Raw genomic sequence first — 22,762 nt, 5'->3', positions numbered from 1 at the left:
AGCAGCAGTAATTAGAAGAATAGTAAAGAGGCTATTTATCTATTCCAGGTGAGAGAGAATAGGACCTTGGACCAGAGCAGTGGGGGTAAAAGTGCGCACAAGAACTCAAGGGATATTTGGAATAGAATCTATAGAAATTGGTGATGGTTAGACTACAAGTGCAATTCTAAGTGTAAATGGTTAGGCTACAATTTATACTAAAAATGTAAGGGGATGACAGAAGATGAGATGGTTGGATGGCCTCACTGACTCAAAGGACATGAGTTTGAGTAAGCTCCTGGAGTTGGTGATGGACAGGGAAGCCTGGCGTGCTGCAGTCCATGGGGTCACAGAGTCAGACACGACTGACCGACTGAACTGACTGAACCGAGACTACAAGTGAGAAGGGAGCTGAATGATTCAAGGATGCCCTGAGCACTGGGGCTAATGGAAGCACCATTTAACCGGAAGGGGGAGCCTAGAAGGAAGCTCTGGGTTTAAAGAGCTCTAGTTGTGTTCAAGATGCCAAGAAGGTAGTGGGATACATGGGTCTGGAGTTTAGTCTAAGAGTCCAAGCTGGAGATGTGCACAGGGGCATTGACAGCATTTTATATACTGTGAATGTGTGCATAGGAATGAAATGGTAATGCTAAGATCTAAACCCTGATTTGTCTGATTTAAAAGCTAATATCTTATACACTCTTTAGTCACCTTCCAGGAGACTAAATTCAGTAAAATGGAGACTTTTCCAGCATCCAGAGACAGTCAAGTTCAGGGCAAAATGTAGTCAAGAGAAGAGCCTGGATTCTCAAGACAATCCTCAAAAACAAGCAGAACCCAAGAGTCTCTAGAGCCAGGGGTTCTGGCATAAGATCTGGAGATACACAGGGAAAAGGATCTTGGGGGATGTAGAGATCCCATCATACCCCAAACTATCCGTGGCCAAAACTCTCCCAGCACAAGTGTTCACAAGATTGCTTTCAGATAATTTGTAGGAAATAACCTAGTGCCATCCTGGGTTCATAGGAGGTGCTTGGTGTATTTGTTGGGCTAGGCTAACCCAGACAGCAAGAACAGACAACCCCCAAATCTCAGTGACAGAACTCAACCAAGTGCCTTATGGGTCAGGCAGCATTCTTGGAGGCACTTTTCCAACAGTGACTTGAGGATAGAAATTATGCCCGCCACTCAGCTCTGATATCCTGACTCACCAGAAGGGCGAGAGTGTGTGGAGAATTCACATGGTCTCGTAACAGCTTTGAGTTGGAAGCAACATAAATGCCTCCATTCCCAGTCTATGGACCTGGCATGCAACCCCAACCTAACAGCAGAGGAGGCCAGGATTGTCCCTGCCTCAGGCAATATTCATACTCTCTCTCTTTTCCAATTAGAGAGCTGAAGCAGGGAACAGGATTGGAAGATCCAAAATGGTGGATGATTGGAAATGGTCAAGGGTGAGGGAGGTGGAGTTCGAGTAACCTTTGACTCTAAGAGTTAGGATCAGAAGTCAGTGCCTAGAACCTTGTCAGTTCCTATGTCCCTGAATTCCATTTTTCTTATATTCACTACATATGCTACTCGTTGGAAAATGCTGCTTCTGCTATGTCCTGAAGGAGAAGTTAAGGCAGTTTACTCTGTCACAGTCTGGGGTCTGTGCCCTCTCACGCCTGTTAACACCCAGGATTTTATGAAGGGGGTGTCTGGGAGGATGAGATAAGATCACCTTAACTGAGCAAGACCCTAAGAGTCAATATGCAGGGAACTCCTCATGGGCCCTACCTTCAGGAGCAAAACCTTTCCAAGCCAGTATCATTGTCTTGAGATGGGCCTGCTCATGAGTTTCTGAATCCTTCTAGCATAGTGATCTTATCAAAGCAGATTAAAAATGAGAATGGGCTCATAAAACATGCATTATAGTCTCTCACAGCCTCATAAAACCAGATAAATGCCCTGATCCAGAAGCCCCTAGATTGAGTTTACACCTCTCTCCTTCCTCATAATGGAATCATCAACAGCAGATAATTGAAGTTAAGAAAAAATCAGTAACTTGTAAATTCAACTCAGTGGATTCATTGTTTGGCCTCATGGATTGCTTAGAGTAAAAGGGATCCTGCCAGAAGATACCTGGCTTTTCCTGACCTCAAGTAGTTCCTCTACATTTTCCACAAGGCTTGGCACAAAGGCAGCTAAAGAAATCTCCTGGGATCCTCCCCTTTTCTGGATTCCATCCCCCTACCCAACTTTCCCACTGATACTTAAGTCCGCAGCCCCAATCTGAAGTGTTTCAATTCATGTAGATGGCTACCAGGCTTCTCATGCTTTAGACACTCTTCTGAACATTGGCCTTGACTAGAAGGAGGAAAGGATGAGGTTAAAAGTCAGGTTTTATGTTTCTGAAGCTCTTACTATCCCCAGGGTAGGGTTAGTTACCCATACATTTCAGCTCAGCCTTCCCACCCTGTTCTCAGGCCAGGGACATTGAATGTGCCGGTGTCGAACAGGGAGCCTAGTTTTGGGCATGCTCTGACTCCAGCCATGCTGCCACCTCCTGCTCCAGGCTTGGCAAATGGCTCTGCTCAGGGTTCATGCTGTGTCTGTGCTAAGTCACTTCAGTCATGTCTGATTCTTTGCGACCCAATGGACTATTTAGCCCATCAGGCTCCTCTGTCCATGGGAATCTCCAGGCAAGAATACTGGAGTGGGTTGCCATGCTCTCTTCCAGGAGATCTTCCCAACCCAGGGAACACATTCAGATCTCTTGCATCTCCTCCACTGGCAGGTGGGCTCTTTACTACTAGCACCACCTGGGAAGTCCCCTTGCACCCAAATCCTTGAATTGATATTGTGTTCTCTGAGAAGGGAGACTGTTTCAGGGCTGGGAATGCTGCCAGTGCTTAATCCAGCCCAAACGCTGGACTTCTTTGCAGTCCAATCTCCCCCAAGAATCTCACTTTCTGGGAGAGTGGCCGTCTTCCTACTGTTTGAATAAATCCTTCTACCAACTCCCCTCTCTGTGCCTGATAATCCTAGATTCTGGCCCGACCTGCCTCTTAGCCCACAGAGCTCCAAGGGCTGTTATGTCAGGGACAGATAGGGAATTAAGGCACTGCCTAGGAGGGATTGACAGCAGGTTCGTGGCTTTCCTTTGGGCTGCCTGCAGTAGTTCAGCCGCAAAGACATCAGCCCAAGTTTCCACTACCAGATTAGAAGAAGGCACGTCCTTCCTGAACTTAGTATTTGAGCCTCTTCATTGCAACTCCAATGGGCTTCCCCGGTAGCTCAGCGGTAAAGAATCCGCCTGCAATGCTGGAGACACAGGAGAAATGGCTTCGATCCCTGGGTTAGGAAGAGACCCTGGAGGGGGAAATGGCAACTCGCTCCAGTATCCTCGCCTGAAAATTCCCATGGACAGAGGGCTATTGTCCACAGGGTTGCAAAGAGCTGGATACGACTAAGAAACTAAGCACACACTCTTTATTGTGCTTGCTTGCTTGCACATCTGCCTCCTGACCAAACCATGAGAATGCAGAGGGCAAGGACCAGTTTTGACTTATGATCACATCTCCAAAGCCTTACACATTGCCTGGCTCATAGTATGTGCTCAGTAAACATTCACAGAATGAGTAAGCCTATGTAATTGTAAGCATGCAAGAACTTTTGCAACGTGTTGAGATTGCTTGCCTGTAAAAGGCATAGGGAGGCTCACTGATTCTGCGACCCCCTGGGATGGGCTCTAAAACACAACTGAGACAGAATAAATGTCTGGCTGTTCTGTTTTGACTGGTGACAAGAGTTGCAAGCTGATTAATACATTTAAAGTGGTGATCAATTTGTCTTATTCACATCCTCTTATCCTGATTGTAATGAGTAGATCTTTTAACATAATGAAAACTGCATATTTCACTCAAATTCACAGTTTTGCATTCCAGAGGAGATGAAATGCTGTTTTTATTTAACATTAAAATGAGGTGTAAGCTCTTGTCTTGGGTGGCAGGGGAGGTGATAAGTAGCCTCTCTCCTTGGAGGCCAGAGGTGTGACATCTCCTAAGATCTTGAATTTGACTATGTAAATCAGTTTCCAAAACTGTGGAATGGGATAGCACCTTTCAGTCATCTGATACATGTTTTGCCCTGTTTATGAATGATCTTTAAATCAGTCCTGACTAGAGGTCATCTAGTTTGGGCTTGAATACTTCTGAATGATGGAGAGCTCACCACTGTTCATTTTAATTTTCAAAGCCTCCAATTGTAAAAACAATTCTTATGTTGGTCTAAACTTGACCTCCCTGTTGTTTCCATTGCTTTCTTTTTCTTTTGCTTTCTCTCTCCCTTCTTCCATTTCCACTTTTTCCAACTTATTAGTTTTTCCCCCAAATGACTAACATAATAATCTCTTAAAATTGTATAAAAACTTAGAGCTTTCATTGTGCTTTTCACACGGCCTCTCAGAGTAAGATGAGTGAGTGGTTTCCTGTTGATTCTCTGCCAATGCTGCTTCTCTTGGAACAACCTGTTCTCAGGGACAAGAGTGACCTCTCTGATCCACATACCCCTCTATCTCATTCACAGCTCAGCACCCAGAAAGTGCCTGGCACACAGTGGGGTCTCACTCAATGGTGGCTGAATGAATGAATGAATAGTGGTACCTGGAAGGCGGTTTAGTAAACATGACCCTGTGCCCTTGTCCATGGTTGGTTGTGTGACAGGATTCTCTCCACTAAGCAGCCAGTACTACTCAGAACAAGAAGAAATGGGGACAAAATGGGATATTCATATTGTCTGCTATGACATCACCTGTGTCAGGAAGCTCAGGGGCTGCAGGGAGGCAGCTTTTGTCATAGAGTCCAAAGAAGAGATGCGAACAGCAGGTTCATGGAGAAGAGCGGAGGTGAGAGCCAGAGAGTGAGCTGAGAGCTTACCAGCCCCGGGTCCCAGGGGCTCCTGAGGCCCAGCCATATCCCTGGGCAGGGCCTCAGGAGACGATCCAATTGCTTACCCCTTCATTGCTCAGGCCAACCCAATGTAATTTCCTTTACTTGCAACCAAGCATGTCCCCCTAAATCAAGGTAGGCATAAAGATGACTGTTTCTTAGCCTTGGAAGGGAAGCTCTGGAGGGCGGGGACTCTCCCAAGACCACATAGACAGGAGGGCAGTGTCAGAGCTGCGCCCCCACCCAGCGCCCTCTTACTGCACTTTGTTCTGTGCGGCCGCTGAAGTACGTGCCTGTTCCCAGCTCAGGCTCTCCCCCTGCATCTTGCTTCTAACAAAAGAAAAGAGTCACTCCTGGAAGAGCCAGATGTAACCCAGCAGTGGAAACCCAAACCAAGAGGAATTCACTCTCCATAAATTATGCTTTAATAGATGTCAATTATTAATTCCTAAATAAATATTTGTTAATATTCAAAAGAGTTTGCCTACTAAGAAAAACTCAGGCTACACAGAATAATTAGTGCTTCTCACTGTGTGATGGCTCCAGCCCATAATGATTTTTTTCCCCTGTTCTGCATTTTTATTTTTCCTGAAGTGTGAATGCCTGGCTGTGTCAGTTTTCCTGGGGGGTTTGGCTGGCCCTCCTCTGAGCAGTTTTGGTTGGAGGTGTGTGTATCGGAAGGATGCAAAGAGCTGAATGCTCCCCTGAAGCTTCCACACTGGCCAGCAAGTCTTTCTCTTTCTTCTTTGTAGAGCAAGGTTTCGTAAAAAGTAGAAGCTATCACATGTCCAAGGAGAAGAAATTATAGATCCAACCAAAAAGTGGGAAAATGCAATTCAGTTTAACAACAAATCCATGTATGTACTATATCATAGCACTGAGAATTGTGCTAGGTCTGGGTTAGCAGGCAAGGGTGTGGGTGGATACAGAACATGACAAATGCCGCTCCAGGGTTCAGGAGTGTGCAGATTAGTAAAGGAGAGCTTCCTGATAAGTTCCTAGCAGTAGGGAGGATGAAATTAGTCCACGAGAGAGAGTTGGACAAAACGCCAGGGAAAATTAGAGAGCCTGGAAATCATATCAAATTGGGGCCAAGGGAAAGAACATAAACAGGAAGGAAGCAGTATTTGAGACAGACCTCAGTGAATGAATAGGATTTTGATGGGCAAAGATTGGCTTGCATTCGAGTTTTAGTAGGCATTCATTCATTTTCCCAACCGCTTAAGAGACCTTTGTTGTAGAGCAACTGGTAGGTGCCAAGCCCTGGTCTAGGTACTGCAGATATAAAAAATAATCAAACTGGGTCTGTGAAGTTAGAGTTTACAGCCCAGTGACATATAACAATGACAAATAAACTGTCACCTAATAATGTCACTTATAATGCAAAAATAGTTGCAGTACAGTGAGATATGAATTCAACAGAATGACCACCACCACCATGAGGGCAGAGGAAACTTCAAGAGGTGGGAACTCTTGGTCTAGATCGTGAAGGATTCATTCAGTCAATTATTTGTTCACAGCAAATATTTACTAAATGTTGCCTGTGCCAGACACTCGCTGTGTGTTGGAATATTGCAATGAATGAAACAGACTAAGCCTTTTCTCAAGGTATTTACATCTTCAGAGTTCAACAAATTAAGGGGCAGGGAATTTCACCAGAGAGAATAGAATATGCAAGCTGTAGAGCTGAGTATCATAGGACATGACTACAGCTAAGTGGGCACCAGGAGAGGGATAATCAGGAGGTGAGGCTGGAGAAGAAATCAGGGCTCACATTCGGAAGAACCTTGTGGGCTGAGCTAAACACTCTGAACTTTACAGACAATGCAAAGTCAAGGAAGGCTGATAAAGCTGAATTTGAGGAAGGGGAGGGAATTGCAGGTTCTGTGGAAACAGAATTGGAAAAAGAGGAGGCTGGAGGCAAAGCCCGGTAGAAAGTGATTGCGATAGTCCAGGACACCCGTGACGAGAGCCTGTATAAGGGGAAGAGGTGGAGGGAGTGAAGAAGAGATATGTTTGAACTGGAAGAGAAGTTCTTAACTGTGTGTGGGGGGGGTGGGGGTGGGGGTGGGTATGTCTAAGCTCTTTCAGGATCTAATGAAAGCTTCTTGTCTCATAACTCAGAAACATGCTCATAATGCATTTATAAGTAGCATTTTGCAAACAGCATAAAGGGCATGAATTCTAGAGTCAGAACCCCTGAGTTATAAGCTGGGGTGCATGGGGTCCAGGAGTTGTGCACATAAAGTAGGAAGTGGCAGCAAATGGGCATGATTCTGGTGCTGTTTTAATTTCCCTTTCAGGACCCAGCTTCTTGATCCTTCCTCTGACTACCTAGTACCCCATGCCTTTAGTGGGCTTTAACCTACAGAGCATGCAGCTGCCCCATGGACCTGCATGACTCCCATCCCTACTAGATCAGAGCTGTGATTGTCTCTGTTACTCAGGCCCCCAGAGACCCAGAGACCAAGGAGGCAAGTTCCTTCCTGCTTTTCCCATTCTGGGGGAAAGTTAGAATACTTCGCTGGTGGTACTACTATCTCAGGATTTAGGTTCAAGAGCACCTCCTCACAGATGCCAGAAGACTAGAACTGGGAAAGCCAGCAGACATCCACACATCCCATTCCTTCATTGCCCAGATGGGAAAGTCTAGGCCGGAAGTGGGGGATGTCATTTTTCCAAGGCCACATGGAGTGAGTGGCCAAGCTGGAACCAGAACTGCTACCTGCTAATATCTCACTTTCATTACCCCTCATGGGAGGTCCTGGCTCCCACATGTTTGCCTCTAGCATGTGCCTTGCTAATGTCACCAAGAGCAGACAGTGATCTCTCTGTGTCCACACCCAGTGCAAGGACTCTGGGAATGTTGAATACGGACCATGAGAGAGGATGGGTTCTGGCTGCTCTGAATGATCGCCCATTTGTTCTACCTGCCACCCCATCCCATGCCAGGATGCAGCCCTCACAGTGAACCTCCCTGAGACCCCTCAGCAATAATATGAGGGTAATGATACCCAATTCTTAGGGGTGTTGCATGTATTAAAGGAAAAGAGTTCATAAATGGATCCACGGTCCACTCAGGAAGTGCTCTTTCCTGCCTTTCTTCTTGGCACTCCTTCCCACACTCACAGGGGACAGGAACAGGGCTGTGGGAAGACCTGGGCCCAGGCAAGGTTGAGTTTGTGGTCAGCAAAGGCAGAAGCTGAATTTGCCTTTGCTGTGGCCCACAGCTACATAATTTCCCATACATTATATTTTCACATAAACCAACACAGATACATTTAAAGGTACACTCACAACTGAAGTCAAAGTAGAACATAAGCACAATAAGGTGGAGCTGGTATGTCCGTGGCATAAACCACAGGGTTTTTGTGGCCCTAGGGGCTGGCTGGGCTTGGCTTAACAGGCAGCCATGGGGAAACCACATCTCTGCTATACCAGGTAAGTCACCTCCCCAACTGCATGCCCTGGCCCCTTCTGAGGGATCTTACAGGTTTGTGGGTATCCATGATGCTGGTCAGGACAAGAACAGGGAACAGAGAGAAAAGGTCCAGGGAGGCAGAATCTGGACCCAAATCAAAGGGAGCTGCAATGTTCAGTTGTCTGGGGTGATCTTGATTACTTTGATTCTGGAGTGTGGACATCAAGTGAGGGCTTGGGAGGAACACAGTCCTAGCACTAGATACTGGTTTCTGTTCACTCACTTAAAGTTGTATGCATTTAGGTGAGTCGTTTAGGTTCTCCAAAAATCATTTCCCCCGTTTTCTCCCTCCATCAGATAGGGATAAGAATAGGACCCAACTCGAATGTAAACTGGTGCAGTCACTATGGAAAATGATTTGAAGATTCCTTAAAAAACTAAAAATAGAGCTACCATATGGTCTAGCAATCCCACTACTGAGCATATATCTGAAAAAACAAAAATTTTTAGTTCAAAAATGCACTAGTTCAAAATGCACTCCAGTATATACATATACTATATATATATACTATATATATATAGTATATATATATATACACATACACACACACACATATAATAACCAAGGCAAGGAAGCAACCTAAGTCTCCTCAACAGATGAATGGATAAAGAAGATGTGGTATACATATACAATGAAATATTACTCAGTCATAATATAGGATGAGCTCTTGCCATTTATGGGCTTCCTTGTGGCTCATCTGGTAAAGAATCGGCCTGCAGTACAGATCTGGCTTTGATCCCTGGGTTGGGAAGATCCCCTGGAGAAGGGAAAGGCTATGCACTCCAGTATTCTGGCCTGGAGAATTTCATGGACTACAGTCCATGGGGTCGCAAAGAGTCAGACATGACTGAGTAACTTTCACTTCACCTCATTGCCATTTACAGCAATATGGATGGACCCAGAGGTTATCATACTGAATGAAGTAGGTCAAACAGAGAAAGACAAATACTATATGATGTCAGTTATATGTGGAATCTAAAAATTAATACAAATCAATTTATTTATAAAATAGAAATAGACTAAATAACATAGTATGGGTAGGGAGAGGGGTAGGGATGAATCAGGAATATTAGATTAACAGATATAAACTACTGTATATAAAATAAACAACAAGGATTTACTATATAGCACAGGGAACTATATTCAATATCTATAATAACCTATAATGGAAAAAAGTCTGAAAAAATATGTACACATATAGCTGACTCTTTGCTGTATACCTGAATTTAATATTACTAATCAACTGTATGTCAATAAATTTTTTTTCAAAATAAAAATAATAGGATTCACCATCATGTTAAGTTGGGGATTAAGTGAGATAAAGCCTGTGAAGCAGTTGGCACAGAGCCTGTATTAGGTAATGGTCAAAAAATCTGCTAAGGCACAAACAAGAACTGGAGGGCAGGGCGCAGGCGCCCCTGGAGCCAGCTGGTGTTGTCTCTGCCCCAACAGCTGCCTGAGTCCTTCTGCAGCCTACTTTTTTTTTTTTTTTTAAGCTAAACTGTTTAAGAAAGGGAAATGTACATATAGAGAAATGTGCAACTCATGTAGAGTACACACGCCCATGAAACTGGTCCTCAGCTCATGAAAGCCTCCATCAAGTGCCTTTTAGGTCAACACCTAGTCCCCTTTCTCTACAAAACACCTTTCTGACTTTTAACAGCAGAGATTAGCAGTGTTTGCACTTGAATTTTATGCAAAGGGAATCAAACAACATATGCCCTTTGGTGTTTGGCTTCTTTCAGTCAGCATCGTGCTTGTGCGAGCTCTCCAACTTGTTGTACAGAGTTGTGATGTATTTATCCTCACTGCACGCACGGTTCTATGACCAAACCATTATTTATTTATCCATGCTCTGGTTGAGGGGTTTTTCAGTGTCCAGTACTTGCTTGCTATGAATAGTCCTCCTTGATCAGTCTTACATTTGACTTTTAATACATGTATGTACACGTGTCTTTTGGATATATGTTGCTGCTGCTGCTGCTAAGACGTTTCAGTCTTGTCTGTGTGACCTCATAGACGGCAGCCCACCAGGCTCCCCAGTCCCTGGAATTCTCCAGGCAAGAACACTGGATTGGTTGCCATTTCCTTCTCCAATGCATGAAAGTGAAGAGTGAAAATGAAGTCACTCAGTCGTGTCCGACTCTTCGTGTCCCCATGGATTGTAGCCTACAAGGCTCATCCATCCATGGGATTTTCCAGGCTAGAGTACTGGAGTGGGTTGCCATTTCATTCTCTGATGGATATATGTTAGGCTGAATCAAATCAAACTGCTAATTCTGTACATCAAAAACAGCTAGATGTTGGCAATTTCATATGGTTCAATGGAGTACTTACGAGTAGGGAAGTTGGCTCATGTGACAACTTCAACAGATACTGCCAATGTTTCTGCAAAGTGGTTGTACCAACCTATACTCCCACAGTAATATGCAGGTTTCCAATTTCTATTGCCCTTTAAACAAAGGCTATCTAGGTCCCTCTTTTGAGTCATAGCTACAAACATCTCTGTTATTATGGGCCCTTTTGTGTGATGAATTCACAGTATTCTCTATGTTTACTTTCCTTGGGAAGGTCTTTTGACAGTTCTAACCCTGCATGAGCTGATTTTAGTATGTGAAGAATGTGTCTCCACATAGTGCTGGTGTGATGGTGGCAGAAGGAATCAGACTGAGAAGACAAGCAACAAAGATCATCACCCTTCAATGATAATCTTAGAGAACCTGAATTTGATTGATATTAAAGAGATTGGCATCTTCCTACACCAGTGATTTTCAGTTTTTGCCTAAACAGGAAATGGGAAATAAGAGTGCTGAAGATAAAGCTCTTTTCTCTTGCTCACAACCAAAGAAGTGCAATATCTCCAGGGTTGATGATGTTGGGGCTGATGTTCATCCACCAAATGGAAGCAGAGTGGGAGGCCCTCTGCTCCTTGGGCCTCATGCCCTTGGGCCTGGCAATGCCAATTTGTCTATTGACTACAGTAGGATCAGAGCCCAGGGCCCATTAGGAAGGGACTCACAAAAATATTTTCTTCTAAAATCAGGAAAAAAAAAAAAGCTTTAGGTTGAAAAAATGTTTTATTTAATAATATTAATATATTCCTCTTTATATTAATGTAGTCATAAAACATAATTTTAAGTTTTTAAATTTTTTATTGCTTTATGGAAGACTTTCCCCATGGAAGCGAAAGTGCCTACCAGGACTCATGAAAGTCATAACGCAGCCCTGGGGCCTTGTTCAGAGAACCAGCTAAACTCTGCAAGGTGAATTATCTGGATTCATGATCCTCTCTGTTCTTAGCTCCCCTTGGGAATGGCTTTGGTAGACATGAACGTCTTGTCTCAGTCATGCCCCAAGGGCAAGGAAAAGAGAATTGTGTCCACGCGTGAGCCAGACACTGAGAACAGCACACAGGGAAAGTCTTCATTTCACTTACTGGCAAAGAGTAGGCGAGGATCTAGAGGCCCCTTAGCTCTGCCTTCATAATTGGGGTGAAATCTGAATCCCCAGGGAGCCCTGACATGCTCCCTTAAGGGGAAGGGGAGAGAGGCTCTGGGAAGGACAGGACTGTGTATTTTCTGAATCCCAGTATGGGCATCTGGCCCCTAGAGTTGCCTCCACCTCAGGCCTGCTTTAGTTCCTGTTTGTTTCCTCTTTGTTCTTCCTCCCTACAACATACACATACCCAGAGACTAATTTAGGGGCTGGAATTTGAGACATCCAGATCTTATTTCTTCCAAACATGTCTCCGTTGGGCTGGCCTTCAAGGAAATATCGAATGATGAATAGCTGTTTGCTGGCTGGAGGAATTTGGAAAGGACAAGCTATTTAAAGCTCTGAGAAGAACAACCAGGTTGGGAATACATCTTATATAGAATTGGGGGGATGAAAGAGTCATTTTGCAAAATACAAATTATTCAAAACATGTCCAGCATGGACCGGATCTATTTTATTTCTATATTTCTATTTGAATTAAAGTAGAGAGGAAGATGGACAGGGAAGCAATTCAGGAGAGTGAAAAAAGAGAGCAGAGGGATAAATGCAGAGTCAAGAAGCCAGGATTCTCTATGCAGCTTTGCCACACACTGATTCATGAAAACTTATCCAGCCTTTCAGAATCTCAGTTCTTATATCTGCATAAACAGGTGATGAGACAATCCTGAAGGTCTTCTCTAGCTTTGAAGTTTTAGCACATAGTAGGTGTTCCATCAGTAATTATGAGGGAGTGAGAAAGTGAGTGTCAGCAACAGGACCGATGTCATAAAGGTGTGAAATCTGGTGATGGAAGTGGTAAGTGCTATCAACAATAGTGGCAATGCTGGGAAGCTGAGCCCATCTGTAGTTAGCATTTGTACTGCCATAAAAATAGCATAACAAGATTATATTGAAATATCCCACTATTTAACTTAATAATTTAAATGTTTGCCTAATGAGGTGGACTTGATTGGATTAGGGCATTCACAATTAATTTTGATAGATCATTTTACACATTGGAGGTGCATTCTTCTGAACCAGGAGGTGGAACGGAAGTGCAAAATGTTTACGTTCAAACGAGCATGTGATTTTGCAGAAAACATTAATCCCAGATCATGCACACTAAGTCAATTTCAGAAATGGCTTCTAGATATATTATTAGAAATTGCTCTTCAAATATAAAAAGCTTGTAATAGAGTTCTGTCCATTTTTCCTTTGGCTGATGGAAGTTGTTTTATAAATATGCCTGTGATATGATGTTTTCTTCATCCAAGCCTTTTGGTACTAATTGCAACTTTTTAAACAGTGTAAGTAGTAGCTGTCATGAGCACTTTGAATCCTATTACAAATACCTATTTCGGAACAATTTCACATTTAGGGGCACATTCTTTCTTCAGATATTTTAAACTATGTTTTTCCCATATTTTATTTTTTTGGAAAAGCACTTGAATTGGAAACTGTGAGTCCTCTCCCCAACTTTTTTTGTTGTTAAGGGAATGACTTTAGTATGTAATAGCAAAGTGGCACCACTCCATATCTCTACCCCCTCAAAAATCAAAGAGCCAAGAATGGTCACATCTGCCCTTGGAGTCAGGAATAAGCAAAGGCAAATGGCTCCTGGAAAGGCAGATTGAAATCAGGCCATTCATTCTGTCCCAGAGTTCCAGGAAAACATGTTCCTCAGCATCAGCGCTGTCAGATCAGAATTCCATCTCTGTTTTCTCTCAGAAAGCAATCTGATGTAAGGTGTCCATGGGCAGAAGGCTTCTGGGAGAGTTCTCTGTGTCTGTGTCTTCCTCTGAAAACATGGAGATAAATTGTCCAAACCAGAGGTCTGGGCTGTGAAAACATTTGATGGGAGAGAATGTGGTAGAAGTGGCAGAAACACTGCTTTGGGACCAGCTGACCAGGATCAAACCCCGGCTCTGCTCTTATTAGCTGCTCACCTCAGGAAAGCCACCGACCTTTTCTGAGACTCGAGTTGGTAAGTGGGGACAATCACACATAATTGAGAGTCTTGTTAGAGTTAAAAGTCACATCCCTGGTGCACACTAGCAGCTCAACTAATTTAGTTTCCTTCTCCTAGTTTCCTTCTGGTCTTCTTCTCTGGGAGAAAAGCAGTCCCAAATGCAAGGTCATACTGTCGTTTCGGTTTCCTGGTGTGGTCCCCAGAAGGCTGTGGCACGTTACACCTGGGGCTCTGGTCTTTCAGGTCACGGTGAACACGTAAGATTCACTCTGCAGGTTCCGGGGCACCTTTGTTGGTAGAAGAACCCGAATCTGCCTTCTTCCTCTGAGGTCCAAGCTCTCTCACAAGATTTGATTAAACTCATCCTTTGCAAGGTTTCAGTAACCTTCATATTGAACTCCAAATGCCTATACATAGCATTCAAGGACCTTGAAAACCTTCCCTCTTCTTGGCCTTCTAGCCTTCTTTCTCTCACTCACTATGCCATGCTTTAATTCACTCACAAAACCCTCCTCTCTGCAACTGTCTCCAGCTGAATGCCCTCCACCCCACTTCCTGGAATGCCCTTTCCTCTGTTCTTCAATTGAAAAAGCTCTTCTGTTTCCAGGTCTAGCTAAAATGCCACCACTCTCTTTTGTCTTCTAGAATATAGCCAGCATAGTTTAACCAGGTCCTCTTTGGGTTCGTAACTTGTCCTTAATGTAGATATTATTATGCAGATACTAAGGTGTGACAGGATCCCTCAGGAAACTGTTACAACTTTTCAGCTCTGTGTCCCCAGTATCCTCAGAAACCAGGCTGAATATAAAACCCTTACAATCTTCCTGCCAATCTGTTGAAGCAGCCACTGTTATTGATTCATTATGCACGTGAAAAAAACAGGTTTCAGAGATACTAGGTAACTTGTCCAGAGTCACACAGCTAGTGGGCCACAGAACAAAGTGTTGAACTAGAGGCTTTCACTTCCAAGTTCGTGTTCTTTCCATGACTCTATAAAGCACTCCAGGATTTCCTTTAATTGTGCAAACAACTCTATGAGGTGGGGGCTGGGGGGAAGGTATCACTATGGCTTCTTCACAGATGGGGAAACTGAGACTTCAACAGGAGCAGTCACTTCCTCAGCCTACATGACTAGATACTGAAGGAGCCTCTGAGGCTGAATGTGGGCCACAGAGCCCCAGGCTGCCTGCATTTCCCTCCGAGATTCATCACCTGCTGTTGGGAGCCGACCAGAGCAAGGGAGGTGGGACCTGAGCTGTTACAACACCTGACAAACTCCTGTGCCTCTCAGGGCCCTTCTGACTCCCTTACCCTGGAGGTGATGAGAAAATGACAAGGGGCATCTCTGCTCCCAAGGGATTCCAGTCACGCAAACTCTGCCAATTAAGGCTGGAACGATGTCATCTCCTGAAATAGCATTTTAATGAGTGATGGCTCTGGGATAAATTGTCATCTTGTGATCCCTCGTTAGAGAGCTTAATTAGATCCATCATAAAGCATATTGATCGATGGCACTGAGCAGGTCTGCAGGACACTCACCATCCCCTAGAACATTCCTGCCCAATGCTGGGTGGAGCCAGGGCAGGACTGGGCCTGTGGCCCCGAGAGCTGTGGGGCACAGGGCCTTTCCAAGCACCTGGGTACCACTTCCCTGGTCCTCTCCTTCCTCCTTTCTTCCCTTTCACAAATATTTATTTAGCACCAACTGTATACCAAACGGGGCTTTGCAGGTGGCACTAGTGGTAAAGAACTCCAATGCAGGAGACATAAGAGACAGGGCTCAATCCCTGGGCCGGGAAGATCCCATGGAGGAGAGCAGGGCAACCCACTCAAGTATTCTTGCCTGGAGAATCGCATTGACAGAGGAGCCTGGCAGGCAACAGTCCACAGGGTTGCAAAGAGTCAGACACGACTGAAGTGACTTAGCACATATGCACGTACACCTGGCACTGTGCTCCCCTCTCCTGCTTGAAGTTATTTTGTCTTCACAAAAAGCTGTCCAGTCTCCTTATTTTTCAGATGGTAAACCCAAGGCTTGCAACCTGGAATTGCTACTAGGTTCAGCTCCAGCCAACTGAGTTATCTTCCAGGCAGTTTCTGGAAGAGTGGCTGACATAAGGACAAAAGGAGAATTGAAGGGGAAAATGAACTTTAACTCTTGACACATGCCTGGCTCTCTGCTGTGCATCATACATATATATTTATCTATAGACATATATCTATACATGTATATCTATATCTACATCCCTAGTCTCCTTTAGCCTTCATGTCAATCCCATGAGGTGAGAATTTTAATCATTTTCTAGTTGAGGAGACTTTGTTGTTGTTCAGTTGCTCAGTTGTGTCCGACTCTTTGTGACCCAATGGACTGCAGCACCCCAGGCTTCCCTGTCCTTCACCATTTCCCAGATCTTGCTCAAACTCATGTCCATTGAGTCAGTGATGCCATCCAACCATCTCGTCCTCTGTAGTCCCCTTCTCTTCCTGCCTTCAATCTTTCCCAGCAATGTTACTTGTTCAGATCATTCCTTCAGTAACTAACAGAGATGGAACTAGAACATGGCTTTCAGGAACCCTCCCCTGTCTGGAAAATCCAGACAGGGGAGGGTTCACACCCAAGTCCTGTCATATATTAACTATATAATTTGGGACAAATTACCTAGACCTTCTGAATACCAGTCTCCTTATCTATCATATTGGGAGTAAAAAACTGAACAATGGAGTTATTGTGAGGATTAAAAGAAATAATGCCTATAAATTATGTAGGTAGTATCTGACTCATGAGAAGTGTTCAGTAATCAATGTTCAATAAATACTCCAACTGTGTCCTCTTGGAAAGAAGCTACCTATTTCCTTATCTGTAAAACAGGTGTAGTAATCCCTTCCCTGAAACGATTCATAGGGAAGCACTTTATACAAGGTAAAGTACTCAAACTGCACTTATCAATCACCCTCTGTATACCTGGGTGTTGGCAAAAAGCTTGACGTACCATCTATGGGTTTCCAGAGATAAAAGAAAATGCTCTCAAGCAAATCTTATTTAAATTCTTTTAAAAATTATTATAAGATAATTCATTAGCTGACAATGGTGGGGGTGTGTGGCAGAGTAGCTCAAGAAAAAAAGGTAGGAGAGGGTTTAATAAGATCAGAGTATTAAGACTTCAGGGACTTCCCTGGTAGCTCAGACAGTCAAAGAAACTGCCTGCAATGAAGGAAACCCAGGTTCGATCCCTGGGTAAGGAAAATTTCCTGGAGAAGGTAATGGCAACCTACTTCAGCATTCTTGTCTGGAGAATACCATGGACAACGGAGCTTGGCAAGTTATAGTCCATAGGGTCACAAAGAGTTGGACATAACTGAGCGACAAACACACATTGAGACTTCAGAGGGGGCAGGGGGCCTAGGAAATCTTAGCCATGGAGCGAGAGTGCATTGGTGCAGTGGCCTGGGCTCAGCAGGGTGTGTGTGCCTTTGTCCTATGTCACTGTGTCTGCAGCGTGTGTGTGTGTGTGTTGGGCCTGTGTTCTTTGCTTAGTTGCTCTGTCATGTCCAACTCTTCTCAAGCCCACGGACTGTAGCCCGCCAAACTTCTTTGTCCATGGGTGCCTGGTGCACATCAGATCATAGAGTTTTTCAACAGGAAGGACACTGGAGACCCAATCATGGATTGGGTAAGTGTGTGTGTGTGAGAGAGAGAGAGAGAGCACACACACACACACATGTATGTGTGTGTTCAGGTATGTACATTTCTGCCTGAGTACTAAGGCCAGCTTCCATGAGAGGGTGACTTTCTTTCCCTTTGCACACTTGGAGATTTTTCCTTTTTTATTACAGCAAATGTAGCTTGAAAGCTGGGTACAACATAGCTTTCTCTCAAACACAGATCACATCACAATGTTTCTTTCAGAGAAAAACGCTGCAAAATAACCCTCAGATGGTGAGTCTGCCTCTTTTTTTTTTCCTTTCTCTGTCTTGCTCTTTCTCTGTGTCTTTCTCTCCATCTGTCTGTGTGTCTCTATCTCTGCTTTGGCATCCCTATTTATAGCTTAAAATGCTTTCATACTTTCACAGCATATAAAATGTCCCTGTGCTACATAAAATAATACACGTTTGGGTTTGTAATTAGATCAGTGTTTCATCCCAAGTTTCCCAGACACAGTAACACAGGACGTTGTTTTTCAGCCCCTACCCGCAAATATTGCCAGGCCTGAGTATACTGCCCAAACCCTTCTCATGGCTTTGTTTTCCCAACTCCTCTTGACAATTCTCCCAGCTACTCCCTATTCCTTTTTTTTCCCTCTCTCTCTCTCTCTCTCTCTCTCTTTTTTTTTTTTTTTTGCCCAATCACTCTGCTTGTGGGATCTCAGTTCCCTGGCCAGGGATTGAACCCAGAGCATGGCAGTGAAAACCTGGAATGTTAACCAGCAGAACACCAGGAAACTCCCTCTCTGCTTGCTTCCTTTCTGATCCTCTTTTGCTGCCTGCGAGGTGGGCTCAGCGTTCCTCCGCAGCAGTAGCTCAGAGCAGCCCAGACCTCCTCTCTCCGAAGAGCCTGGAGCAATCGCTCTGTCAGTGAGCCGTCAGAATCTCTGAATGCAGTGACAAAATTCATTTCCCCAACTGGCCCAATACAAACACTACCCTAAGGATGGGTGGGGTGGGATGCGGGGGAGGCGGTAGATCTCTTTTCCCTATAATGAAATACAATTATTAAGGAAAAAAAAAAAACAGAAGGAGAAATTGAGATTCATTTCTAACCAACTTGGACATGTGTTAGAGAATATTGTTGAGAACAATTAGAGATGTATGAGTGAGGGGTTTATTTCTCACTTGCTTGTCAGGTCAGAGGACAATCTGTTTATTTTCCTGCTACAATTTTATTCAATAAACTGAAAGGATGGGAGCCGGGAAAGAGGGTATGAACAGGATGTGTGCTATCAATTTGTCAAATAAATAATCGCGCTTGGAAACAACAGATTTTATTAATTAGACAGGATTGTGTATTATTACCATTAAAGTGTTATATTGCATTAATTTTTATATTTTACTCGGATACTAATTACTGTAAAAGATTTCGGGAATGAAGCAAAATAAAATCATGCGGCATTATACATAATGTAAAGATAGCGTGAATTAATTTGTCCGCTGCTCCCCTCCCGCCCACCGTCGGCAGAGGAAGAACAGGCGGGAGCGGCCTCGCCTCCGGGAGAACTCTCTCACCAGCACCCCTGCTCCCGCCCGGTCTAGGGAGGCCGCTGGGAAGACCTGGGGGTTCGAGACCCGCTCAGCCACGCACAGGCTGCAAATCCCTTCTCCGAAGCCTCTGTTTTCTCTTTTGTAAATATAAACAGCCCTGCTCCGCCAGCCTCGCCGGGTGGTTGTAAAGATCTAACGAATTCTCAAGAGCCAAAGTGCTTTAAAATGTCAGAGGTTGTGAGAGGGGCTGAGACCCAGGATTACTTATTAGAGGAGGCGGACAGAGGAGGGGCCAGCTCTGTCAGGGTCCTCGCTCGGGAGATGGCGGGGCGGATGCCGGACAGGGGGCGGGTGTGCAGTTAGGGGACGGGGAGCGAACTGGGGCACTCGGAAGGCCACCCAGAGGCCACCGCAGCGACTCCCCTCGCTGGGCACGACCTCAGAGTGGAGTCAGAACCGGCCTGGACCACACTGCGGCTGAGCCATGGGTTTTAAACGCTTCCAGAGACCACCCCGCGTTATACCCAGACGTTCTGGCAAGGGGAACCTGTACCGGGTATGGGTACAGTAGAAGAAAGCACCGACTCATCGGACGGGACTGGGTTTTAATCCTCACAGCCCACGACGCCTCTGTGGCTACAGCAATCCCTTAACCTCTCTGAACAGCAGTTTCTTCAGTTGAAAAAAAAAAGTTATTGGCGGAGGAAATAAATTCCCACGCCGGGCACACATTCTGGCTGGGGAGGCAGTGGGCAGGGCTTCACCAGGGTGCAGGGTCCCCAAGGGCCCCCCGTGAGAGCACAGTCGCATGGGCACCGGGAGCCCCAGGGAGCCCGCCATGCCCGGCTCCAGGCGCTGCCTCTCAGGTCCTCCCTGACCTCGGCCGAGGCTGGAGCCGCGCGGGTCCCGGGACTGCCCGCTCGCCCCACCCCGGGGGCGTTTCTAGCCGGCGCGGCCGAAGCCCAGCCACGTTTTTCTCCCGGCTGGGTCTCCAGAGCCCCGGCCCGGAGAGGACCGAGATTTCTCACGACCCACTGCCACCTACTGTCCGCATCTGGGAACTGCAGGGCCGGGCGCTGCAGGATTTTGAAGCCGCCCTGGGGAGGGGCTGACCCCCAGGCCGGCTCACGACTGGGGCCGGCACAGGAACAGCGTTCAGGTCCCTCTGCCTGGAGCCTCCCTTTCACGCTCTGTTCTTTTTGAGTGTCGTTTCGCAGTTGTGTGGGAGTAACTTAGCCAGGCCACCTGAAGCCCTGGTTCTCCGGCTTGCACTGTTATAGGGGTGACTGAGGCCCCCTCCCCCCAAAAAAAACAGGAGTACTAGGAAAAGCCACTCCCTCAACATCTGTCCACAGCTCCATTCAAAGATCTGAAAATCCTGCCTCTGGGTTTGAAGGGCTATTTCTGGTCACTCAGCTGAAGCAGTCGCAGGTCTTCCAGAGACTAGTTGTTGTCCCTGTTTCTAGCTTTCAAAGGGCTAGAATTTCACCTGTCCTGGAAGTCTGACCGATTCTGAATCAAGCTTGCCCTCTGCCTTCTTTCTCCGTACCGTCAGGATCTCTCAAGTCACCCTCCCTGAGAACATGCTTCCTCACCCCTAGTGTGGTCTTACTGGCTGTGTCTTCTTAGACAAGTCATTGTACTTTTGTGATTTTTTTTTTTTTAATCTGTAGAAGTAGAAATGATAATGATATGCAGGAAGCCCATCAAAGAAGGCTGCTGATGAAAGCAGCCTGCCACCTGGGGACACGTGCACATATTTTTGTTGGCATTCAAAAGACTGCTCATTGCTATGGTCTGAATGTGTGTGTCCCCCAAATTCACATGTTGAAATCATTGCTATGATCTAAATTGTGTGTCCCTCAAATTCACATATTGAAATCATTGCTATGGTCTGAATGTCTGTGTCCCCCAAGTTCACATGTTGAAATCCTAACCCACAAAGGGATGGTATTAAGAGGTGGGACCTTTGGGAGCTGAGGTCATGAGGACAGAGCCTTATGAATGGGATTAGTACCCTTATAACAGAGGCCTGAGAAAGCTCCCTTGCAGCGTTCCCCATGGGAGGTTACGGTGAGAAGACATGGTTTCCCCATGTCATCAATAAGGAGTTGGCTCCTGAATCTGCCAGCACTAGGCTCTTGGACTTCCTACCCTCCAGAAATGTGAGAACTAAATATTCATTGTTTATAAGCTACTTCAATTTATGGCATTTTGTTAAAGCAGCCTGAATAGACTAAGATACTCACTGAGCCAAGATAATACAAACCTGTAGGGAGAAGAGGCCTGTAATCTTTTGAATAGCTATTGGTGGGTGGTGGGAGGGAGGGTGGTGAGGGAAAACGGGGAAGGTAGGTTATCTAGTCCTCTAGTGTGTCCCCACCAGCCCAATACTGTTTTTCTCTCTTACAGAAAATTCTTCTTTTCCTTTGCCTCATAGCACATGTCACCATTTGCAATAATGTGTTTAAATTCTGTGTGTATTTGTTCAGTGTCTGACTCTGCAGACAGCAAGCTCTATGAAAATCAGGATGATATTCATTCTTTAAACCACTGTACCCCAGTGTCTAGCGCTGGGACTGGCACATGGGATACATTTACTAAATATTTATTGAATGAATGAATGACTATAACCATTTGTTTATTCCAGAGACAATTAAATATCACCTGGGCCCTTTCCAGTTCTTCCCAAACATTCCATTCCCTTAGTGTTATCCACAGAGAGCTCATCTCCTAAGCCTTTCTTCCTCTTTGGGTGCTCTCTGTCATCCTCTTCCTAACAACCAGCCTCCCACACAATTTCTTTCGTTTTAAACAGACATCTGCACAAAATAAGCAGAGGAGGGTTGATGGCTATGTTTGACTTGTTTTGGGTTTTGCCTTTTGATTTTATAAACTACCTAAGTAGATCTGAATATTATTCCCATCCTCCAGAAGGGGAACCATGTAGCTGAAGAGGTGAATTGACTCGTCATATGTCACAGCTAGAGAGTGGCAGGCACTCAGCTAAGTCCCTGCTCTCCGGCTCTAAGTCACATAACCTTTCCCTGTTCCAGCTGCTCTGTCCACTGACCCATGAGCAGTGCAGGCCTCTCTTCGTGCCCTGGGGCTGATGGTTCATGACAAATCATGTGAGGATGTTTCTCCAGAAAATAACTGTGGAGAAAGATGATATGACTCTCAGGAACACTGTCGTGCCTACCTTTGGCCTCTACTTCCCTTCCAGTGGCCATCAGGGCAATTGAAGGATATGTCAACAAAAACACTTCGTGGGCCCCAGCAAGGTCTCTGGAGCCAAACCTGCTTGGTTTATGTGTTGGCCTTGCCACCTTCAAGCTATCTGTCTTTGAGCAATTTATTTAAGGTCTCTGTGCCACAAAGTGCCTCAGTTGTAAAATGGGGATAATGAAAGTGACCCCTCATAGGGTTTCTGTTTAGTTTAAATAAATACATGTACCATGCTTAGAAGAGTGTACTCAGTTAATATTTTCTCTTTATTTCCTTCCTCTCTGTCCCTTTCCTTTCCCCACTTGCTTTCTTTCTACTTCTGCTCTTCCTTTTTTTAAATGTTCCTTTCTTTTTCTTTTTTCTTTCTTGCTCCTCAACTTTTATTTATCCCTAAATTCCTGGCTCTTCTCTGAATCTAACTTACTTCACTACATGCCTGAATAAATATTTGTTAAGCCAATAAATAATGAATTTTAAGAAAGAGAGAGAAGGAGAAAGTTGGT

Source organism: Capra hircus, chromosome 15, assembly GCF_001704415.2.
Source record: "Capra hircus breed San Clemente chromosome 15, ASM170441v1, whole genome shotgun sequence".
NCBI lineage: Eukaryota > Metazoa > Chordata > Mammalia > Artiodactyla > Bovidae > Capra > Capra hircus.
This window is presented reverse-complemented; position numbering follows the sequence as displayed.